This window comes from Salminus brasiliensis, chromosome 15, assembly GCF_030463535.1.
Source record: "Salminus brasiliensis chromosome 15, fSalBra1.hap2, whole genome shotgun sequence".
In the NCBI taxonomy this organism is placed as follows: domain Eukaryota; kingdom Metazoa; phylum Chordata; class Actinopteri; order Characiformes; family Bryconidae; genus Salminus; species Salminus brasiliensis.
Genome location: NC_132892.1, coordinates 7,174,152 through 7,182,800, shown reverse-complemented (window position 1 = coordinate 7,182,800; position 8,649 = coordinate 7,174,152). Strand labels below are relative to the sequence as shown.

Genomic DNA, 8,649 nt, shown 5'->3' with positions numbered 1-8,649 from the left:
ACACAACTGCTGATTTTAAGATCATCATAATTTTACTTAATGGGAGTTCATAGGAGGTGTAAGTCAGGAACAACTAGAGAATGCCCAAAGCACAGACCTACCATAAACTAGAAGCTGCATGGAACACCAGTATCACTATCTACAGTTAATTGAGTTTTACACTGCCATGTGAGTCTGCTGTCCAAGAAAGAAGCCCATGCTTCAGAATTAACACCTTCAAGCTCAACTAAAGTGGATAAAATATTGAAGGAGAAATACTGCCCAAGAATTCTTCAGCATTACAATAACAGTTGTGTCCATGCCAGGAAATAGGAGTACAGCCAGGGATTTTGGGCCCCATGAAAAGATATTACACTGGGCTCCACAACTCTAACAATTCTACAAGCAACTACTCAACGAATTTTAGGGCCCCTGTCACAGGCCCATTCTAACACTCCCTTCCCTACCACCTTCACCCCATAATTCTGCCAGAAGCTTGTTGAAGGCTAACAAATGTGTCTGCCCAACTTGCAACCAAATTATATGTGGGCTATATGTATATTGTCTGTCCTGAGTTGTTTTCAGATTCCATTGGGGTTCCAGTGGCATGGCACTTCATGTCTTGGCTCCCCTCACACAGAATATGTGCTTTTTCCACTCCCATGTAGTGTATGTCTGCTTGGCTTTATCATCAGAGGTTGGAGGTTTGGAGTATAAAGCAGCATACTTGGCCTCACTCTGTCTGAGTGGGCAAGATGGCCCTAATCTCCCCCCATTTCTTGGCACAATGTTAGCTGACTTAACAGCATTGGCAATTTAGTTTCGTTACATTTTAAACTCGCCTTCTGCAGCGCCACTCACAGCTGTTTTTGACAAATGATTTTGTGCTGTGTTTGAAAGATTGTGGGACACTAAGGGTACTGAAGGATACTTCAGTTTAGTTTCTTGAAGGATGCACTTCTTGACTAAATTTAAAGCGTCTGTCAAGTCAAGTCAGATTTATTTGTATAGCACTTTTTACAACTGTTGTCATCACAAAGCAGCTTTACATAAATAGTGGTTAATAAAAGACAGAGACAAAGAAGAAAGAAGAAATAACGTAAGACATGATGACAGGACAATCGCCAGCCTTCCTCTGCTGCTTCTTTGTTGATGGCAAGATGCTGATGACCAGTACTTGTTGTGGTTCTCTCTTTATGTCCAAACAAACATTTCTAACCTCCAACTATTTGTTAATACCATTAGTGATTGTTAATAGTCCTTGTGTACTGCTGATGCACACTGTGAAGGTGATGTAAACAAAATTAGCCTACTTTAGAAATCACACAGCAGGTTGAAAATTGGCATTGACTGTTTCATTTCTGATACATTAATTAGTAGTCACAAAAAGTATAACTTAATTTTCTTCCATAAGCAGTGCATCCAGTAGCTGTCTTTTTTAAAACAATGTTTCTTTAATGCTGAAACTGGTAAATAAATTTATCTGCATTGTACTTTATAAGAAGCAGTTCTTATAAACACACACACTTCCACAGCAACATGAGATATAGTAATTAGAAATTCCACCAGATTTTCTCATAGTGGTAGTAATGGGAACAAGGTATATCCATGCTATTGCCATTTAGAAATATAGGATTAAAGAAACATTAATCAGTATTCAGGAAACACAACCTCTAGCTTTTAAGTAAGTGATCACAACACGCAACACACACGATTTTCTTTACTCTTTCCGTCTTCCATTACCAGCCATGAAGAAAGTAATCAAAGTAATCAGCAAAAGTTTGGAAATTTGAATGACCATCACTGTGCATTAATTTTCAAATCCTAATTTACTTCCATTGCCATAGACTAACTAAAGTTTTTTTTCACCAATCGCTTTGTTCTTTAAAAAATACCATTTGATTATTTTTTTCAGTTTTTAGCGTTTAGTTAAGTTCTTAAAATACATTAAAAGACCGGTAATGTACTGCTGGTTATTAGTTTCAAGACATAAGCTAATTGTGAGTGGCATGGGGTCGAAAAGAAAATAGATACACGGGCTACAATCACGGCATCCAGAGCTCCCTTAACACCATGACAACCGCAGCACCTGCCCGCTGGAATCCATGTCCGCCGCCTCGTTACCACATGCCAGCAAACGGCGTTGCTGCTGCCAGTAGCTTGTAGTCAACAGCGCTTGTGGTCTTCTGAGACAATATGATCTTCCCATCTTTTGAGTGAAGACGCTTGACTTGTTTTTAATCCATGCAGCTCTTGCTCAGAGAAGGTGTAGGCATTTTGTTTGCATTTCTTCTGAAGACATGTGAAAATCGCAGAATGCCAAATAATAATGAGAATGACAAAGGTGTTCTAAGTGGTTGTGCGAGTCATGGGAATTAAACATGAGGGCTGTATCGTGTGTTAAAGGCGCTCTAATACGTCATTATCTTTTGGAGCGAACATCATCTAAAATCCTGTGTGCCACACCAACAGCCCTCTACCCCCTAAACGTCTTCTGTTTGTAAAATGAAATGCATCTAATGTTTTTTTGCCGGTGTTCTGTTTTTTGCTGTTAAGACAATTTCAAGATTAATCGTTACTAATCGTTATTATACAAGAAGACGTAACATGTCGCGCCCGTACTGCTGCGCGTGCACGCGAAAGGGGAGACGGATTCTGGCGGCGAGTCAGAATTCGGCACAACACCTGCGCCTACGAGTATTGGAATTCGATCGCACTAGCGGCAGAACAGAACCGCTGCATCCAACCCAAAAATGAAAATGTGCTTAGCTAATGCGGTCAGCTGAGGCAGGTGATAAATTTAAGTACGAGGACGCTCGTGTGTGTGTGTGTTTGTGTGTGTGCGGGTGCGCGCAAAGCGTATTGTAACGTGTGCATGAGAGAGAGAGAGACAGAGCGAGCGAGCGAGGGAGAAAGAGAGAGAGAGAGAGAGCTAAAGCGTACAGGGCGCTCGCGCTGCATCTCATGGCGCGGATCCATGCGGCAGTATGAGGCTCTTGGACGGACGGTGAATATCAGCATTCCTCATGTAAAATAGAAGCTACTCTTCGCCACACGAGGGAAATTTTGTTTTAAAGAGAAATATCTGAATTGGAAGGCTTCGAGAATAACAGGTAAGGAACCTGCTAATAGACGCGTGGTCACACTCCTTCATCTGAACGTAATTCTGCTTATTTCATCAGTCTCCACCAGCCTGAATGAAATGGAAGATCAGGAAATAATATGAAAGAGGGGCTGCAAAGTTTCCATACAGCAGTTGTTCGTGTGGTAATTCGCTTAGGCTAAATTGTATTCGACAAGGTGAATTGTAATCAGTACCCAGAAGTACTAAAAACATTGTATTGCAAACGAAGATGAATTGGGTTGAAAATTAGTACATTACTTCCTACTAACATCTGATATGGATCATGGATTTGTGTTTATGGATTTTTGTCTACATGCAGGTTTTAGAACTTACACACATGGTGGAGCTTCATCCATTTGCACAGATTGGCTGGAGTTGACTTGGGTAGTGCTGCAGTGGTGATATGAGTTTTCTTCACCTGTGATGGTTATGTAAACAAAGCTCTCCCTGAATCAGCTGTCGAGTTTAGGTGGAGTGTACATCAGACATCCTTCCCTGCAAACCCTGATATCCTGGCATAGCCTCCAGTTGGAGAATTTCCACCTACCTATGCAGACTATGTGTAGGTGAGTGTGTGCAGCTGAAAGAGAAATGCAGATTAGGGAAGGTTGGAGGTTTTGTTTTTTTGGTTTCTGTGTATTATCAGGAGGATAATACACAGGAAGAATAAGTGTGGACAACACTATTAGAATGTGATAAGAGTCTTTCTGCTCTGCGTATCCACTTGGGCATAAATGTGTTTACAGTGTATATAGTACTGCTCAGAGTGGATGTATTTACACATCTCACAGTGTGCCAATGGATCTGCAGCCTAGCTTCTAATAAACAAGGGTTAATGTGGCTTCATGTCTTTGGGGGTTTTAATAAAATCATATTCCTGGTGCTTCATCTCAGTAATGAAAATGTCCTAGAGACATTAAGGCCATGCTGCTGAAGCAGCTGATTACAAGTTGGTGAGTCACAAAAGGAGGGGTATAAGCACTGCAGAGTGAATTCAGAACCACTGCCCATAAACTCTGCAGCAGTAGTTTAGTTTAGCACCTCAGTGTCCTAGGTTAGATTGGACACACAGCCTAATAGAAACCAACTGGCAAGAGCTAAGGCATCCGTCAAGTAATTTCATTAGGGAATTTTGAGTGCGTTTTGCTTTTGTTTTTTTTTTAACACGTTTTTGGGGAAGGGGCATATTGAGACTACTGGCTTTGGTAGTCACCCCATAAGGCAGAGGTGGAAGATAGAAATTAAATCAGCATTGTGCAGAATGTTTAACTTAACATAACAGCTTCAAAAGCATTGTGCTGCTTCGCTGACTTTAATAGGGAGAATAGAATCTCTATCAATGCCACTCAGGGCTAGGCATGCTGCATACAGCACTTTGTAACTTTAGAGAAGCAAGCAGGACAAAGCTTGTGAGCACTGCTGCATAACCATGAGTCAAATTCCGGATATCACCTTCTTTAGAAATGCGTAAGTAAGCTATATCTTTTAGGGTGGCTCAAAAATATTGTACATAGTGATATCAAACAAACTGACAAGACACATACTCTTACTCATTGTGATACAACTAGAGTATCAAAATGTACACCATCCTATACATCCTACGACTACAATTGCATTTGTGTCTATTTGGGTGTATCAAAAAGAGCTGTAAAAAATAATATTTACTCTCTTTTTTCTAACCTCTCCATATTCATTAAAATCAAATAGGATGCATTTGTTACTGTGTCTTTAAGACTGGTATAGGTATTGTAAATGACAGCTGTTTTGATTGACTGCCCTGCATTTTGTCTCAGTCAAAAAATAATCCATGCTAAAAACTCCTGAAAACTTTGGCATTTGTAACTAAAATACTCCCGAGTTGGGTTTTAAGGAAGCTAGTAGCAATGATATAATTCTATTTGTCTCTCGTGCCCCTGAGAGATGCCCTTAAATGCAGAATTTGTTAATCAAAAAGAATTGCAATGGAGAGAAAAGTAATTACATTTTTGCAAAGTAAGAATATTCCTCCTCCAGTACTGCACTAAAACAGGCTGCTAATGAAATAATGATTCAGCAGTGTAATTTGCTTAATAGATTTCCTTCCAGCTGGAGGTGACTGAAAGTAAATCAGCATTCGGAAAAAATTGTGGTTACTGTTGTAAATAAGTATTTGTAATGATTATGTGTCTTTGATGCTTTGGAAGTGATAGTTTTGGATACAGGGTAATTTCTTTTTTCCACTGAGTAGCTATAACCAGTCTGAATAGAAACCTCAAAACTCACCACTTCTATCTCAGCTTAAAGAGTTCTCAATGTACATAGCATACAAACTTTCACATTATCAGGAACACCTTCATTGGCCATCTAGACAGGTGCAAGTTGTTGGTTTGTGACTACCCTCTGTAGTCCATGTGTTGCTGCACAATTTGTGAGCCCCCACCTCCCCTCTTAAAAAGAAACATTCAAAGAGTTTCATTAGATATGCCATAGAAGTACCATTTCTGGACCCATAAAGAACTACATTAAAAAAAACATTTAAAGAGGTCAATCTAAGTCTCTTTACCATTTTAAACATTATTATCACTCGGTGTGGCTTTGCTCAAAGAAGCCAAAGGATCATCAGGAAAAATGACTTTTTCCAGCAGCTACATACATACATACTTTCAACCATAATGAATTGTAGATTTACTGTCAGTCTTGATTTCAACGCTGATGTTCACAGCATTTCACAGGAATTTCACAAACAACAAAAAGATATTTTATCTATTATACCTGTTTTTAGTAAACAAAGTTGTAATCCTAACAGTTCGTAGATGGAACAGAAATGCACTTTCTTTCTTTCTTTCTATCTTTCTTTCTTTCTTTTATAAATAATTTTCATTATACTAAGTGATTTGAGGCAGATTAGAACAGACAGATATTAATGAGAGACCTTTATTGTATGTATGCCTGTTCTCTTGTTTGTTGTGGTAGCACTCATTAGAATGATTGAGAATGCACAAACATGCACACACACACACACACACACACACACACACACACACTCACACACACACACACACACACACACACACTCACACACACACGCACCACACACACACATTGGCAAGCTTTCAATTGGACACATTTTGAAAGCATGTCTTTGAAGTGCTGTCTGGGGAGAAAAAGCACTTAATATGGCAGGTGCATTAAACATGCTGATGAAGACCCCACAGATCTATACCAAGATAACATACTAATTGCTTTTTTTACTAATTATTTTTTTTCAGAACAGCCAATTAAAACAGAGATCATTTACATACATCATGCATCTTAAATGCACAGTTTAATTATAAAGGATAAAGAGAGGTTGGAAGGTGGCCATGTAAAAAATTATTAAAACTACTGTTTTTAGTAGATATGCTTAACACACATGTCAGGAGTGGACTGGATGAGTGTAATAAAATACAAGATGTATGATAATAGACGTATGATAATAAAACATAAAATCTCTTAGAACTGCTCACAGTATGTTATTTTTTCTCCTGGAGCAAACATAATTTACCATCTTTGGAAAAGCTTGTGGAGCAAATCAAGTCAACAGTGCTATATGGATAATGTTTCTCCTGAATAGTCTGTCTTCTGGCTCATTCATGATCTGATCTCTCTTGACAGTATCCACCCATTTATAGCTGGCTGTCCTCGTCCTTGTCCTCTTTTACCTTTATTTTTTACCTTTTTTTCTTTCAACTTTTCTGATCATAATTGTCCTTTTCAGTAAATTGGTTCCTCCCATGACATATGTAAATTAAGATTGTCTGGATTTCAAGTCAGAGGTGAGGCTTGATTTGGTTAAGGACCTATTTGCTTGTTTCCGTTTAATTGATAATTGATTTTCATTTTGTACTGTCTAAAATCAAAGTATTAAATTTTTTTGCTGTTAAATAAACTGTAACAGCAAAAAGATTTTATACTTTGAATTTAGATGTTTAAGTATCTAATAATTAAACATAATGCACCCCATAAAATCATAATTTCCAGCATTTTAAAACTGAGGGAATATCCTGAATCTGGCAACCCGATGGCATCTGGCATGCACGATGACTGGACGCATGATGTAAATGGTGCAGTGTTCTTGATTGCTGTAGCAACCCTGCTACTTTTTTTACGTTTTTCAGCAGTTTCATTATTATGACTGTTACAGCAGTTCCCAAGCATGTTTTTTCTTGTGCTAACTTGCTACCTTTTTAAATCAATGCCCCCCCCTATAATGGTCAATGTGGTTATTAAATATTTTCTCTTGTTTAAGCCTTTTTAGCCTTGCTTCCATATTCTCCCAAAGAAGCCATTGGGTATAGCATTAAAAGGCTTTGACAGTGGACAAGGTGTATGTACATGTTCGGGAATGTTAACAAAATTAAACTGTTATAAAACACACGTCCTTTATGTTTTACTGGTTTTAAACAACTGTATTTCATTGATACTTTGGTTTGATTTTTTAGGGCACCTAGAGTAGTTCTGTTTTACTAAAGACAGTGATTCTATATAGAACCTTGACAACTGAAAGAACCGTATATGATTATTTGATTAAAGATGGTTTTACTATTGTTTAATTCTTTTTTGCACTGTTTAAAAGCCTGCTTCTGGATCGTTAAGGCTATGGCTGAGGCTATGGCCTGACAGCTCATCAGCCAGATTAATGATGAAACTCTTCAACAAATGGCCCGCACAGTTATGTCAGTTAAATATATAGAAAGAAGGAATCCATTTCCATAAGACACAGATGTTAACCTTGATCTCTTGACAGTGCCATCAGTCAAAAATGTACAATAAAAAATGTATTTGTTATAAAGCTTTTACATTATTTAGAGGTTCTTCAAATTTAAAAATGGGACATGGGAAGTGGGGGTGCCGAGGGGGCTGCAAAAACTAGATTCCAGGATTGTTACACTGCATATGCTAGAAATAATGAAAAGCATAATAACCTCAACAAAGTAAAGATCTCTGTGTGCTGATTTTGGGATGGATTTAATGCTGCAAGTTAATGCTGCATTTTCATCACAGTGAGTAATAAAACGCCTCTTTTGCCAACTGCCTGCCGCTTTGGAGGCATGTCCCTAAAACACAAACTGGTATAGTAAACACAAAGTGCATAGTTGTTGGCTATTTCTGTGCCCCAAAGCAGAGTTATGTTGTTTTACAAGCTTAAAATATTCAGCTAATGAAAAAACATAACACATCTTGGAGACATATCCTACATTCATGATGTCTGTACTGAGTACTGAATCTTCAGCATGTAGATGAGAAAATGGACAACACAATCGTTTTGCATGCCATCTATGTGTTTGGTCACAGCTCAGTTAATTTGCATGAAGTTCATTCAGACGCAAGAGCCGTGTGTGCATCAGTAGTTTGATATGTCAGTTGTGTGTATGCTGTCGTCTCTTGAAATTGGATGTTTTTGTACAACAACCACTGCATTATACATTTTGAAATTCCCTTGAGCCACTGTGATTACCTCGTGTTTTACAGAATGTAACTTGTTGACACAGATGAATCTGTCTATATGTGTATAAATCATTCATAAA

General features: G+C 38.3%; 1 protein-coding gene across 2 annotated transcripts in view; it reads left to right on the top strand.

Annotated features, from left to right (window-relative positions):
• The first annotated feature begins 2,634 nt into the window (after positions 1–2,634).
• trpc5a (transient receptor potential cation channel, subfamily C, member 5a) overlaps positions 2,635–8,649 on the top strand; it is a 33,464-nt gene continuing 27,449 nt past the window's right edge. For both annotated transcript variants that reach the window (XM_072656690.1, XM_072656689.1), the window contains exon 1: positions 2,635–3,092. The gene's annotated coding sequence lies outside the window, so the exon portion shown is untranslated. The remainder of the gene's footprint in view (positions 3,093–8,649) is intronic.